General features: G+C 44.4%; 1 protein-coding gene across 1 annotated transcript in view; it reads right to left on the bottom strand.

The window, feature by feature from the left end:
- PGAP4 (post-GPI attachment to proteins GalNAc transferase 4) overlaps positions 1 to 14,373 on the bottom strand; it is a 29,365-nt gene extending 14,992 nt beyond the window's left edge. The window contains exon 1 of the mRNA XM_007526770.3: positions 13,976 to 14,373. The gene's annotated coding sequence lies outside the window, so the exon portion shown is untranslated. The remainder of the gene's footprint in view (positions 1 to 13,975) is intronic.
- Positions 14,374 to 15,215: the final 842 nt, after the last annotated feature.

The raw sequence follows: 15,215 nt of genomic DNA, 5'->3' as shown, positions 1-15,215 counted from the left end.
AGTAAATCAAATGAAGAGTTTATCAAACAAATCAGACAACATGATTGAGTGGGATTTATTCCAAGGATGCAAGAATGGTTCAATACACAAACCAGTACATATAATATACCACTTTAGCAAAAATAAGGTTAAATATGTGTGTGTGTTCAATGTACTGTCCTACATCCTTTGAGCTGAGAGGACTTATCCTATAGAGAAACTCCGCTAGCAGTGAGCTTCTTGATTTCTAGATATGTAAACAAAGTAAGTATTTGTTGATAAAAGAATGTATATATCGGCCTTAACAAATGAAGGAAATCTTTTTATTTTCCTCCCTCCCTTTTTTATTTTATTTTATTTTTTATGACAGGGAGGGGATTGTGCTAAGTGAAATAAGACAGAGAAAGGCAAATATTGCATAATATCATTTTTTAAAAATATTTATTTAATTTATTTATTCCCTTTTGTTGCCCTTGTTGTTTTATTGTTATAGTTATTATTGTTGTTGTCGTTGTTGGATAGGACAGAGAGAAATGGAGAGAGGAGGGGAAGACAGAGAGGAGGAGAGAAAGATAGACACCTGCAGACCTGCTTCACCGCCTGTGAAGCAACTCCCCTGCAGGTGGGGAGCTGGGGTTCGAACCGGGATCCTTATGCTGGTCCTTGTGCTTTGCGCCACCTGCGCTTAACCCGCTGCGCTACAGCCCGACTCCCCATAATATCATTTTTATGTAGGATCTGAAAATAACTAGAAGCAGAATAAAATGTTCACCACCAGGGGCTGGGGGTGGAGAAATATGAGGTTGGTGAGTAAACAGGCACAAACTTCAGTTATAAGATAAGATTTGAAGCCCAAATGCGTCTCATGCTGACTACAATTGACAGCACTGCATTCATGGTTTAAATCTGCAAAGAGTATACAACTTAAGTGGTTGCACCAGAAACAAAGATATCTTAAGTCTTTATACACAGGTATGGAAAAATTTCAGTGCAGGTAGCGAAGGCTGGAAAAACTTAAGAGACAATTAATTTGTACCCAAAGGTAATGAAGTTTTCTGTCCGTGGCAAAACTTGAGACCTAGTAGACAGGTTCCAGAAATGATCTTCCCAGCTAATATGCAACATTGACTTTATGTAGATTGGGAACTCAGGAAAATTAGCTGAAGAGGCACCAGAAATTGGAACACATTTTCAGAATGTAGTTGGTAAAAGATTATGTTAACTATCACACACACACACACACACACACACTTGCTATCATCACCAGGTTAATGGGTCAAAGAAACTCCAGGCATGTGGACAAAATAAAACCTAAACTATCTCAGAATAAACTTAAGAAATATGCACTATGGGGAGTCGGGCGGTAGCGCAGTGGGTTAAGCACACGTGGTGCAAAGTGCATGGACTGGTTTAAGGATCCTGATTCAAGGGTTCGAGGCCCCTGGCTCCCCACCTACAGAGGAGTCACTTCACAGGCGGTGAAGCAGGTCTGCAGGTGTCTATCTTTCTCTCCCCCTCTCTGTCTTCCCCTTCTCTCTCCATTTCTCTCTGTCCTATCCAACAACGACGACAACAATAATAACTACAACAATAAAACAACAAGGGCAACAAAAGTGATATTAAAAAAAAATATGCACAACACACATATACTATGAAATTCTACTGGAAGATACTTGACAAGTCTTTAATAAGTGGAGAAAATTATTTTTTTTCTCAGCTGGAAAGATTCACTAATGAAAGAGACAGCAGTTCCTCTCTCTCTCTCTCTCCCTCTTTTAATATAGAAGTTTCTTTTTTTTAATTTATTTTATTTTTTATTTTATTTATTGGATATAGATAGAAATCGAGAGGGTAGGGGGGAGATAGAGAAGGAGAGGGGAAGAGAGACACCTGCAGCATTGGCTTCACCACTTGCAAAGCTTTCCTCCAGTGGGCACTGGGGGGCTTGAACCCTGGTCCTTGCACATTGTAACATGTGTGCTCAACCAGGTGAGCCACCACCCACCCCCAGCAATTCCTGTCTCCCAATTTCATATCTGTATTAAGTAGAACATGAATTCACTCTTCTTTAAGCGAAAGTATCCCCGTCTAATAAATGGCCCCTTTTGTTATCTAAAGATGGTGAGTTAATATATAGCAAAACACTTTATGTTTTGAAACTTTTTTTTAATCTTTTCATTTATCAGAACCTTGAGCAAGGCATATCCTTACACATATCCCATCTTGCTCAAGACAGAAGCTGTTTCCAACCCCAACTTCTGCATTTAAATAGAATACAAAATCTCCCTCAGTTGGCTGCCCAGGGAGATGGTGTTTATAGTTCTCTCTCTCTCTCTCTCTCTCTCTCTCTCTCTCTTTGTGTCTCCACAAGTAATCTTGGGTTTCTTAATATAAATTGGTGCGACCTTTGGACAGAGAGTTGGGATGATGACTGTAAACATTTTAATGCGTGTCTTTTCTGGAAGAATAATCTTACTTCTAGGAATCTACCTTGAAGAATGCTAACACACGCTTTGTTCAAAGAATGCTCACAGCGCACAGTAAACGTAAGGAAGCTGAGAGAGTAAAAGGGAAAGGAATAGTGTAAAAGGGAATAGAGTAGTGTAAAAGTGTAAATAGTGTAAAAGGAATAGAGTAAAGGGAAAGGAAAAGCTGAAGGGAAAAGAAAATGCCCAGAACCAGGAAACACGTTTTTAGATTATACAAGGATATGGAGACATCAAAAGAGAAAGATTTATATGTACTAACATTAAAAAAAAAAACTTATGGGGCCAAGCGGTGGTGCACCTGGTTGAGCATACACATTACAGTACACCAGTACACCAGGATGTGAGCCCAAGCCCCTGGTCCCCACCACCTGTGGAGTGGTGGGGGTGGGGATGGGGGCGCCTGGAGATCCTTCACAGCTCTATATCTTCCCCTCCCCTCTCAATTTCTCTCTGTCTTTTTTAAAAATAAATCTTTTAAAAATATTTATTTTTTTATTTTCCCTTTTGTTGCCCTTATTTTTTACTGTTGTTGTTGCTGTCTTTATTGTTGCATAGGACAGAGAGAAATGGAGAGAGGAGGGGAAGACAGAGAGGGGGAGAGAAAGACAGACACCTGCAGACCTGCTTCACCGCCTGTGAAGCGACGCCCCTGCAGGTGGGGAGCCGGGGGCTCGAACCGGGATCCTTATGCTGGTCCTTGTGCTTCATGCCACATGTGCTTAAACCGATGTGCTACCGCCTGACCCCCTTATCTCTGTCTTTATCCAAAAAGAAATAAATCCGAAATATTAAAAAAAAAACTTAGCTAGGTCTTTGATATGAATGGAATGTTTGTATACTACTAGAAGTAATAAATTAAAAACTGAATTCTCAACATGAAGGTGGCAGTAGAGTCTGTGAAGGGGGGGGATGCGAAGGTAGGTGCAAACACCTATCATGGGCAGACAAGAAGCTGTACTCACGTGACAACTGTCTTGCAAATCATTATTTCCCCCAATAAAATGAGTTGAGAAAAGAAGAGGAGAGGAAAGGGGACTAAGATGGAGAGGGAGAGGGGAGGGTAGGAGGGAAGAGGAAGAGCCTGCTTCCTCCTTGCTGTGCTCTTGTTCTCAAACAATGAGGACACCAGGAGAGAGCAGCCCTGGTTCACCAGGAAGAACATCCTCACTAATGAAGCTGGAACCCTGTTTTAAGACTTCCTGCCTCTAGGCCTGGTGAGATTGTTCACTTGGTTAGTGTGCTGACTTGCTGTGCTCTCGATCCAGGTTCAAGTCTGGGCCCTACCACACTGAAGGAGGATCTACCGCTATAGTCTCAGTCTCTCCCCCCCCCCCCCCCCCGTCTCTACTTTTCCATAAAAAAAAAAAAGACTCAGCCTCTGGAACTATGGATATAAAATGGTTTTTGCTCCCTAAGGAACCAGGGTATGACAGTTTGTTGTAACAAATCAGACAATATAATCTTTTAAAATATATATTTTGGGGCCAGGAAGTGGTGTATCTGGCTAAGTGCACACATTACAGTGCACAAGGACCCAGGTTCAAGCACCCGGTCCCCACCTGCAGGGGAAAAACTTCATGAGAGGTGAAGCAGGGCTGCAGGTGTCTCTCTGTCTCTTTCCCTCTCTATCTCCCCTCCCTTCTCAATTTCTCTCTGTCTCTATCCAATAATAAATAAATAATATATATATATATTATCAGGTGGTAGTACAGTGGGTTAAGCACACATTGTGATAAGAGCAAGGACCAATGTAAGAATCCTGGTTCGAGCCCCCAGCACCCCAACTGCATGGGGGTCACTTCACTTCGCAGGTATCTCTTTTTTTCTCCCCCTCTCTGTCTTCCTCTTCTCTCTCCATTTCTCTCTGTCCTATCCAACAATAAAGACAGCAACAACAACAATAATAACAACAATGATAAACAACAAGGGCAACAAAAGGAAAAAAAAATGGCCTCCAGGAGCAGTGGATTTGTAGTGCAGGCACCGAGCCCCAGCAATAACCCTGGATGCAAATAAATAAATAAAATAAAAATATTTTTTATTTATTTGATAGAGACAGAGAGACATTGACAGGAAGGAGGAGATAGGGTGGGAGAGAGACAAAGAGACTTCTAAAGCTCCCCACCCCACTGCAGGTGGGGACTAGGGGCTTGAACCCAGGTCCTTGTTCATTATAATATGTGCACTCAACCAGGTGCACCACCACCTGGTCCCGACAATATAATCTTTAAGGAAAACAGTCAATGCAACTTGGAGGAGAATGTACACGGTAGGATGTATTTATACCATGACATATGATTTAGTGAAGAGGTGAGAATTCCCTGTTTCTTTTTACATGTCAACAGAGGGATGTGCTATGTCTGTGATCATTATTAAACATTCAGTTGAACAAATAAAATTTGTAACATTCATGGCGATGGTGAATATTACAGTCAGAGCCCTGAGTTTAGGACTTTTGTCATAAAAAAAAAAAAAAGATCTAATAGAGATTCAAACATGATTTGGTTGTTTATTTTGGTGGAGTGTGGAGAAGTTGGTAAAGTCCACAAAAGAATTTTAAAGATCATCTGGAATTCGTATGACTAGAAGCTTCGGTGGCACATCTCAAGTATGCATAGACGTCTTGCAGCAGACTTCAAGTCCTCTATGCAATGAAGGCATCAGTTTATACAGTGCTCCATGACACTTTATTGTAATGGTGGCTACATGGGTGTATAGATGTGACAAAACTCAGTAAAACATGCATTTAAATGGTGCGTTTTATTGCATTAAAACTATACTTTAATAAAACTGATTTTTAGGTGAGAAAAATAATGAGATTGAACTAGAAAATTTGTCTCTTTTAAAATGTCAGTAATGAAAATAACATGATACTCACACCAAATTATGCTGACAGGTGCAAAAAGCCACAAATAGAAAAAATATATATAATAGTTTTGTTAAGGGACAAGGTACCACCCAGAAAATAGGAGCAGTTACAGGTGCAGCTTGGAAAGTTGGAGGTGGGGTTTGAGGTTTCCAAGCAAGACCCCTGGGCCTGGACCATCATGTGAGTGTTAACTTGGTCATTTTTACTCTCTCTCTCTCTGTCTCTGTCTCTTTCTTTCTCTCTTTCTCATTCCCTAACATGTGAATGTTCTCAATTTTCCCAAATAAAGTTTAAAGTACCTGAATAATCATGCTCGCTCCTCAATTCTTTGTTGAGATAATGTGTGACAAACTTTTCAATGTTGGGGGAATAAACTCCCCCAGAACAGTTTCATCCATCATAGCTGGAGCGATATAATGACGGAGATTTGTGTGTGAGGGGGTGAACTTAATATGCAACCGCTGGCTAGTTATTCAAGAAAAGTCAATCATGTCTCTACAGTGTAAACTAGAATAAGCACTATATTAAAAATCCTTTGCTAGTGAAACAATTTTGTTGCTTGAATATACAGACACCTGTAATGCAACCAGGGCACACGTGATTATTATGATTATATTAATGAAAGTTTATAAATACTGGAGAATGTTTACATAAATTTGAGTTAGGAAAGCCTTTCTCAAGAAGATCCTCAAGTAGAATTTGTAACGCAAAAAAAAAAAAAAAGATTCAACTAAATGAACAACTTAAACTTACATACTCTTGAAAGCAAAAAAAAAAAAAAATCCTCAGAGGAACATTAAGCTAAGTAGAGAAGACTGTGCAATGCTCATGACAGAAATAATATTTTTTTTACTAATTTTTAGAGCTTTTAATGTATTATTTCAATATTTTTCATTTTATTTACTTTGGGTAGAGACAAAAAAATTGAGAGGGAAGGGGTGATCCAGGTGGTGGCGCAGCAGAAAAGGCATTGGACTCTCAAGGATGAGGTCCCAAGTTCAATGCCCCGCAGCACATGTACCAAAGTGATATCTGATTCTTTTTCTCTCTCCTCTTAAGTTTCTCATAAGAAAAGAAAGTCTTTAAGAGGTGTTGTTTTCGACGGGCTATGTTGTTTTCGCCGGGCTGGCTTCACGGGCGGGTAACAGACGACCCGGGACTCATGGCTGGGTTGTACGCAGTATCTCTTTATTCATGTAGGACACAGCGCAATCTAAGCCGAGCTAAGCTAAGCTCTAAACTAAAAGGAACAATGTTGTCTTTATATATACTTCCCAAGTAGGGTGTGAACAGGATGTGACATAGAGAGGGTGGAGAGAAAAGTGACTGGTGAAAATCAGGGTATGACAAGGAGAGGGGGCGGAGCAGGTGAGAATTCTACCACTAAACCACCAATGCCCTGGAGGGAGGGTGGTGCTTGTTAACAGAGGTTATGTAAATAGAATACAGTGTTATGTAAATAGAATGCAGGGGGGGATTAAACCAAATGAAACAGAAGGGGTTTTAAAAGCATACCAACAAAAAGGGAGGGAGAGGGGGAGGATGGGATAGGGAGTTCTGGTGGTGGGAATTGTGTGGAATTATATCCCTCTTATCCTATGGTCTTGTCATTGTGTCCATTTTATAAATTAAAAGAAAATTAAAAAGAGAGAGATGGAGAGAGAGAGAGAGAGAGAGAGAGAGAAGGGAGATAGAGAAGAAGAGAGACACCTACAGCACTGTTTCACCAATCCTAAAGCTTCCCCCCTGAGGTGGGGGCCTGGGGCTTGAACCAGGATCTATTATGTGCTCTCTACCACCACCTGGCTATTTATTTATCTATTTTAAAAACAGAGTCAGAGCAGACAGTGAGGTAGAGAGGAAGAAAGAGGCCACAGCACTGGAAGCTTCCTTCCATGTAGTGGGGCCCAGGCTGGAACTGTACGAGATGGTGAGGTCTTCTCTCCAAAGGTATGAACAGAATGATTGTTCAGTACAAAAATATGTTTTAAATCAGTTGTTACCTATAACCACCTGTGCTCACTAATTCTGTGTTCTTTAGGTTCAGATAATAGTTACTTGCAGTGCTTACCAATCCTACAAAAGAGACACTCTCTTCTTGGGGGTCGGGCTGTAGCAGCGCAGAGGGTTAAGTGCACATGGCGGGAGAGCAAGGACCAACAGAAGTAACCCGGTTCGAGCCCCCTGCTCCCCATCTGCTGGTGTCTATCTCTTTCCTCTCTTGATTTCTCTCTGTCCTATCTGAGAGAGAGAGAGAGAGAGAGAAAGGGAGAGAAAGAGAAACAGAGAGACTCTCTTTTCCTTATTTAGACAGTATGGAGACTGTAGCTCTCAAGCCCAGCCCAAGAGTGGAGGAGACAGTTCTGAGTCAGGTGTGAAAAAAGGGAGAGGGGGGGGTCGGGCGGTGGCGCAGTGGGTTAAGCACATGTGGTGCAAAGTACAAGGACCAGCATAAGGATCCCCACCTGCAGGGGAGTCGCTTCACAGGTAGTGAAGCAGGTCTGCAGGTGTCTGTCTTTCTCTCCCCCCTCTGTCTTCCCCTCCTCTCTCCATTTCTCTCTGTCCTATCCAACAACGAACAACATCAATAATGGCAATAATAATAACCACAATGAGGCTACAACAACAAGGGCAACAAAAGGGGGGGAAAATGGCCTCCAGGAGCGTTGGATTCATGGTGCAGGCACTAAGCCTAGCAATAACCCTGGAGGAAAAAAGAAAAAAAGGGAGGATGAGGGGGGCGTGCTACTTACTGCCTGATAGTCACTGTTTGCTGCACGCCCTTTTGCAAAAAAAAAAAAAAAAACGCCTTGCTTCAACTACGTATCCTTTGCCTTAACAAGTCATTTTAATTGGACATTATTTACAACAATTTGGGGGCTCATTCAGGATGACCTTGAGGTCCGGAGTGAGTTAGGTAAGTCCTGTCTGAGGGAGGCATACCTTACCCCAGTGTAGGGTGACCTGCAGCAGGACAGACCCTTCCTCTCTGGCACCTACAAGGGACCCTAGACAATGCAAGGGGGCCGGAGAAGACCTGCTGAATTGGAACAAAAGATACTGCAGAAGCCAGCTAGGTGGCTGTACACAGACCAAGGTAAGATTATATGTAAGCCTTGGTGGTAGAAAATTTCCCCTCCTGTGTGAGATGGAGAGAGGGGCATGGCTGGTCACCCTAGCCAACACTGAAGAAACCTCTGGGTGGAGCTTGAGTGGTCTGAGACACAGCATGCAATAATTACCGGTTGAGTGGGCCGGGCCGTGGCACAGTGGGTTAAGTCCACATGCAGAAGCACAAGGACACACACAAGGGTCCAGGTTTGAGCCCCCGGCTCCCCACCTGCAGGGGAGTCACTTCACAAGCGGTGAAGCAGGTCTGCAGGTGTCTTTCTTTCCCCCTCTCTGGCTTTCCCTTCTCTCTCAATTTCTCCTTGTCCTATCCAACAGCAATATCAACGAGGCCAACAAAAATGGGGGAAAATGGCCCCCAGGAGCAGTGGATTCATAATGCAGTCATCGAGTCCCAGCTCATAACTACTAGAGGCAAAATAAAATAGAAAAAAAAGAATTACTGGTTGAGTGGGCTGTCAGTGCACAAGAAGACTCTGGGCAGAGGATGAATGGGCTGGGGCAGTCTACATCTTTTACACTTTAGGAGAATCACTTCCTATATATAAAATGGGGAATACACTGACTGAAGTGGGAATTCCCAAATGCAAAAAAAAAAAAAAAATGAGTCCAATTTAGAACAAATTCCAACAAGTACTCTATTCGAATTAATGCTAAGATACTGAGAAGATGACCCTAGGGTCCAGGATTTATATTAGCTTGACATTAATAGATGAAATAACCCAGACTTTCGTAGACAGAGTGGGATTACTAGTCATTGATTGGCCTGCAAAGACTTGTAAATTATATACACTGAACCAGGTCCTGAAACAATTAGAGATTTAAAAAAAATACAATTTATACTGGTTGATGGAAAGACTGGCCTATCATATATTTTTTTTTTTTGGCAGTCTTTATCTATAGAAAGGGTAGAAGGATAAATCAAACCTTGGGGAGAAAAACAAAAAACAACTCACTTGGCTCATGCTGGATAATCAACTACCTTGGACTAAATGCTTACCTATAGCTCTCTTAAGAATAAGGACATCTCAATCATTTTAAGTGAAATAAGTTAGAAACAGAAGAATGAATATGGGATGATCTCACTCTCTGGCAGAAGTTGAAAAACAAGATCAGAAAAGAAAACACTAGTAGAACCTGAATTGGAATTGGCGTATTGCACCAAAGTAAAAGACTCTGGTGGGTGGGGGGGAGAATACAGTTCTAAAAAGGATGACAGAGGGCCTAGTGGGGGTTGTCTTGTTATATCAAAAATTGGGAAATGTTATGTATGTACAAACTATTGTATTTACTGTCAAATGTACAACATTAATTCCCCAATAAATAAATTTAAAATATATATAATGTGAAAAAAAAAAGAATAAGGACATCTCCGCATCGAGATAAGAAGCAGTCCCTTATATTATATGAACTTCCATATCAAGGGAGGACTTTAGATCTCCCCACTATGGTGACCAAGGACCAATTTCTTCAGAATTACATGTTGGCCATTTCTTGTGCTTTAATTTCTGTCAGGAAGATGGGACTTCTAGCCCAGATGACTGCTAGAATTCACAGTCCACCCATTCGGCCTTGGGAACTACATGCTGATAAAGACTTGGAAAGAAGCTGCAGCCTAGTTGGGACAGGCCCTTCATGGTGCTACTGACCAAGGAGACTGCAGTGGAAGTGGCAGAAAAGAGATGGACTTATTCCACTGGAGGGAAGGGGCCAGTGGACCCAGGCGACTACAACACCTCAGCTAAGCGCAATGCCCCAGGATGGGAGATTTTCAATGACCCTACAAGCCCCCTAAAAGTTCAAGAAATCACAAAATTTTTGTTCATTTCTCTTATCATATTATTATTTGCTGAGACAAAGTGGGAGGACAAATAAAGAGGTGGTGATCATGAGAAAACTCTCTCAGCAGAGATTCAAGAGACATTCCAGGAATGTGAGAACACAGTTTCTTAACTTTAACAGACCATAGAAAGAGCTCATACTCTTTCAGAATTTGGGGCCCTGCACAAGAGGAAGGTTAGCCTCAGGATATATAAGAACATCTCTCTAAGGAGGCTGGGATCATGTAGAATTCAGTGACTGCCTTTGGAGGGGCAGGATTTAGACCCATCAGGATAAGATCTACCACAGGGTTTGGGAGACCTTCCTCAAGGCCTTGTGTCATCTAGTCTGAGGTGTCTGGGGCTTCTCTTCCATACACTTAGCCTTCCTACGGGAGTTTGGTTAGTTATTTTTTTCCTTGCCTTAATTCTCTCAAAGTTACAGGTCCCCGCTGATTGTCCTATTTTTCAGTGTAGCCTTTTAAGAGTAATTATACAGGGTCCCTCTAGTTTAGATACTAAGCCAGATATTGTATCTAGGTTGTATGGTCTTGGAGCAGATATCCATGATAGAGATCCTTTAAAGAAGCCAGTTATCAGATTTGTAGAGCCAGATAGACAAGTTACTGACTCACCAGAAACCATTGCAACTTTCCCCTTTTTTCTTTCTCTGCCAACGTTAGTGACGTAGTGAACAATGTGAAAAAGATAAAAATAGCAGAAGTGCAAGATTTAAAACAGACTTTAGAATTAGAGACAGACTATAGAGACACAAACGCCAGGGTATAGTGGATCACATCTTCAGTGCAAGTCATATATAGGAGTAATTGTTATGTTTCTGCTACTGGAAGGCACCAGAATCAGATGATTCCGTTCCCTCTAAGTAAGATAACTATTCCCAACAGACTACACAGCATGATGGCACTGTTCCAGGACTGGGACTCATGGAGAGACATGACCTGCAAGATACCATCAGTGATCTTCCAGAGATGCATAGCTCCACACAGGGATTGCAGCCTTCCTTCACTGCGGGGACTGTGAACCCCTCTTCCTGTCTCTGTAAGCATGGTGAGGAGTTTACTGACCCAGTGGGAGAACTGAAAGCCTGCTCCTACATCCTGGTCATTTCTGGATACATTGCCTGCAGCACCTCGAACTTCCACATGCCTCAATCGGATGCCCAGTGTTACTACAGAGGGAGGGTCTTCGGGGACTGGTGTCTCCCAGATGGACAGGTACCTGTGCTTTGGTCCAACTGGCTACACCATTGACCCTGGCACTTCAGTCTCTGCAGCAGAGAGCCATCACCATCAGCAAAGGGAGAGCACTGCACATGGTTCCCTTGAACTGTGTATCTGTCTTGACAGTCTAGGGGTACCTACAAGGATTGCTAATGAGTTTAAGGCTAAGGATCAGGTATTTGATAGACTTGAGTCCTTGTTATGCTGGTGGGCCATCAGAAACAAAATGCAGTCAATAAATAACATTTATTATAATAAACAGAATTATAAATTATACTAGACAGACATTGACAAGAGCGTCAAGTCAAACACTACTAGCTACATGGCATGGGGAAACAGGATGGTATTAGCAAGAAAGGGAGGAAGTGGTATAATGTTTGGAGGGCAGGGCTGTACTTTTAGTCCTTACAATATCACACCCAGTGGCACTGTTACTAAGGCCCTTCAAGGACCAATGGTACTTGTTGCTGAGGACTTATTCTGATGCAGTCTCTGCCCCCAGGTTTTTCTATGCCCCGCTAAATCCTAGAGTGCCCCCTTTCAACCAGTCCTGGCCCTACACGTCACCCCTGGTTGTTGCCCAATAAAAAGCCCCCTCACCCCTCCCCTCTCTCTCTCTCTGGGCTCTCGGCTCTCCCTCTCTGAGGTCTCGCTCCCTGCTCTCCCCCCGTGGTCGGCCATTGCCGGTTGGCTCCACGTGGTCTGAACCAAACCTCCCCCCCCATCCTATTATAAAGATTTGTGTACCCCTTTGCTCTGGATGTCCGCTCTCTTCTCAGCGGAGCAGCCCGACACCAGATGGCCGTAACAACATCTGGCGCCCAACGTGGGGCATAGAAAAACCTGGGGGCGGAGACTGCATCAGAATAAGTCCTCAGCAACAGGTACTGATGACCCTCTTCCAGGCTGACTAGAAGTATAGTTTAAAAGAAAAAATTCAAAGTGATGGGAACCTCTGTCTTAACCTCTCTAGTTAGTTAGTGGGATGCCGGTAGGCAGCCTTAAGATTCTACATCGGGAAGTCTGGCGGTGGTGCACCCGGCTAAGCGCACAGAGTAAGATTCTACATGATTTCTTGTGTCCGAGGATCATAAAAGTCAGCGAATGTTAGTTCAGTTTGAAGAGAAGAGTGAGTAAATTTAAAAAGGAAGGACTGTAAGAGATGGTTAGGTCTTCTTGTCAAAAGAATGTGCATAGAACAATTACTTAGCACAAAAATGTTTAATAAATTGTTATCTATAACCACCTGTGCTCACTAGTTCTGTTTTCTTTAGGTTCAGATGGTAGAGACCCTCAGATTCTCTTCCTTTCCTTATTTAGACAGCAGGGAGATGGTGAGCTCTGAAGCCCAGCCCAAGGGTGGAGACAGTTCTGCCAGATGTAAAAGGGGAAAGGGTGGGGGTGGGGGCGTTTCTGCCTGTCACTGTTGGTGGCACACCCTTTTGAAAAAGAATAAACATGTTGCTTCGATTTTTATCTTTTACCTTGACAATTAATTCTAATTGGACAGTATTTACAACAGAACCAAGTCCAGTGCATGGCAAAACAGCACACTATTTAAGAGAGCTATTTCACGGGCCTAGAACTATTTTAATAATGTTCTAAGAAATCAGAGTGGCCAAGAAGCAGGAGAACCCCCAGCATCACATATGCCACAGGAATGCTCTGTTCTGTTTCTACTCTCTCTCAATAATACATGAATACACCTTTAAAAAAAATTAGAAACAGAAAGATACTCTAATTGAAAAGGAGGCAAAAACAATTAACAGTCAATTCACCTACATAAATGCCTTTGGCCAATGTTCCGAGGAAAAGGTATTGGTTGCCCCAGGGCAAACAGACGTTCAATTAAAACAAGATATTTCCGGTACTATGTATGCAGAAGAAATTCTAAGATATCCAGACACATTGCAACCATTTAGAAGAGTTTGAAATTGTCTTTATTTTCTCATTTATACTCTCGATTTCAAAATGTTTTCCCTTAAGGTTATCCTACACACACACACACACACACACACACACACACACACACGTTTGGAATTAAACAAGGCAGATACATTCAGCTCTAGAAATGCACCCCCATAAAGGCTTCAAGATTTATTTCCCTTCTGGAAAGGCAACCATGCTCCAAACACAGAAGACCTGCAGATTTTCCTAATGGCCCTCATGCTGGGACCAGAAGATCCATCCGGCATGCCAGGAGGTCCCTGGGACCTAGCGGGGCAGGGCAGAGCAGGGCAGGGCAGGGCAGGGAGTGCCCGGGTCACACCCACCCAGCAAGAACCCCAGGTGAGCCCCTGATGCCCCGGGGTGGGGGTGCAATGCGGCAACCAGAACCCCGAAGTCCGGAAGAAGTGGGTGGGTGAATGGGGGTGGTGACAAGCCTGGGTGCTCCCAGCCGCCCCCCGCCCCCCAAAAAGAAGGGGAGGAGACCAGAGTCCCGCTGACCTTGGGCGGTCCTCCCACCCAGTGTGTGTTCCCCGCGGGGGCAGAAGCGGGGCAGGGGTGCTCGGTGGCAGCGATGGCTCCTCGGGAAGGTCTTTCCCGGCGGCGGGGAGGGCTCCTCCCCGGGCCTGGTGCGCCCTGCCCGGCCTGCGGGCTGCTGCGGGGCGGTGTCCACGGGCCCGAGGGGCGGGCGGCCAGTGGAGCTGCCTGCGGGCTGTGCGGGGGCGAGTGCCGGGGCTCCCCCGGGCTTGGCCGCAACCCACGAGGGGCAGGGAGACCCCCACCCCCGGCCGGGCAGCTTTCCTCCCTGCGCAGCGCTGCGGCCCGGAGCCCCGCGGGGTCGCCGCCACGCCCGCCAGCCTCTCGCCGGCCCCGCGGCCCCGCAGCCCCGCAGCCCCCGCGGCTGCTGCCACCAGGCGGGCGCGCAGGGCAGGCTGTGCGCAGGGGACACCTGCGCCAAGGTGGACACTCAGATACTGGGGGGTGGGGGGTGGCGGTGGGGGTCTGGTGTCTCCTAGGCTGGTCATCCTCATGGAGGAGCCCTGGCTGCACCCCAGGGCCCCGAGGAAGGGGAGAACTGGGCAGTTGGGGTGCTCCGGGAAGACTCACCTCCTCCTCCTCCGGCGGCGGCTCCGCACCGGGGTCCCCTAGACCTGGCAGGACATGTGACCAGCGAGCTCAGAGTCACCGCAGCCCCCAAAGCCAGCCTGGGAGAAAAAAAAAAAAAAAAGAAAAAGATGGCAGCAGGCGCCGACTGATGGGCAGACAGGGGAAAAGCAGGCTTGGGCAAAGGAAATTGAAGGTGTGTGCCCTTCCCAGCTTCCTCTTGGCATCGAATGGGTAGGCTGCTGGAGGGGTTGGGTTTGGTAAAGAATAAAGGTAACAGTCACCCCCGTAGAAAGCTGTCTCTGTCTGGAGCCTTTATTAACATTCCTTTGTCGTTTTACTCTTGGTGTTTTAGAGAGTGTCATCCCTAATTTGCAAATGATGGAAGATTGGAGAAGATAATTTGCCCAGTGAAACCCATTCCAAAAGCCAAGAGTGTAATTTTTTTGTCTTTTCTTTTTTTTCTTACAGAGTAGTTTCAGCTCTGGTGAAGGGTGGTGCTCGGGATTGAACCTGGGACCTTTGATGCTTCAGGCATGAAAGGCTTTTTGCATAACCATTATGCCCTCTGTCCAACCCAGGAATGTAAATGTTTCTTGGTAGGCAAAAAGGTTGGACCAGCAAGGATACACCATCT

This window comes from Erinaceus europaeus, chromosome 10 (genome assembly GCF_950295315.1).
Source record: "Erinaceus europaeus chromosome 10, mEriEur2.1, whole genome shotgun sequence".
NCBI lineage: Eukaryota > Metazoa > Chordata > Mammalia > Eulipotyphla > Erinaceidae > Erinaceus > Erinaceus europaeus.
The sequence above is the reverse complement of the archived record's forward strand: the minus strand, read 5'-3'. Positions and strand labels throughout refer to the sequence as shown.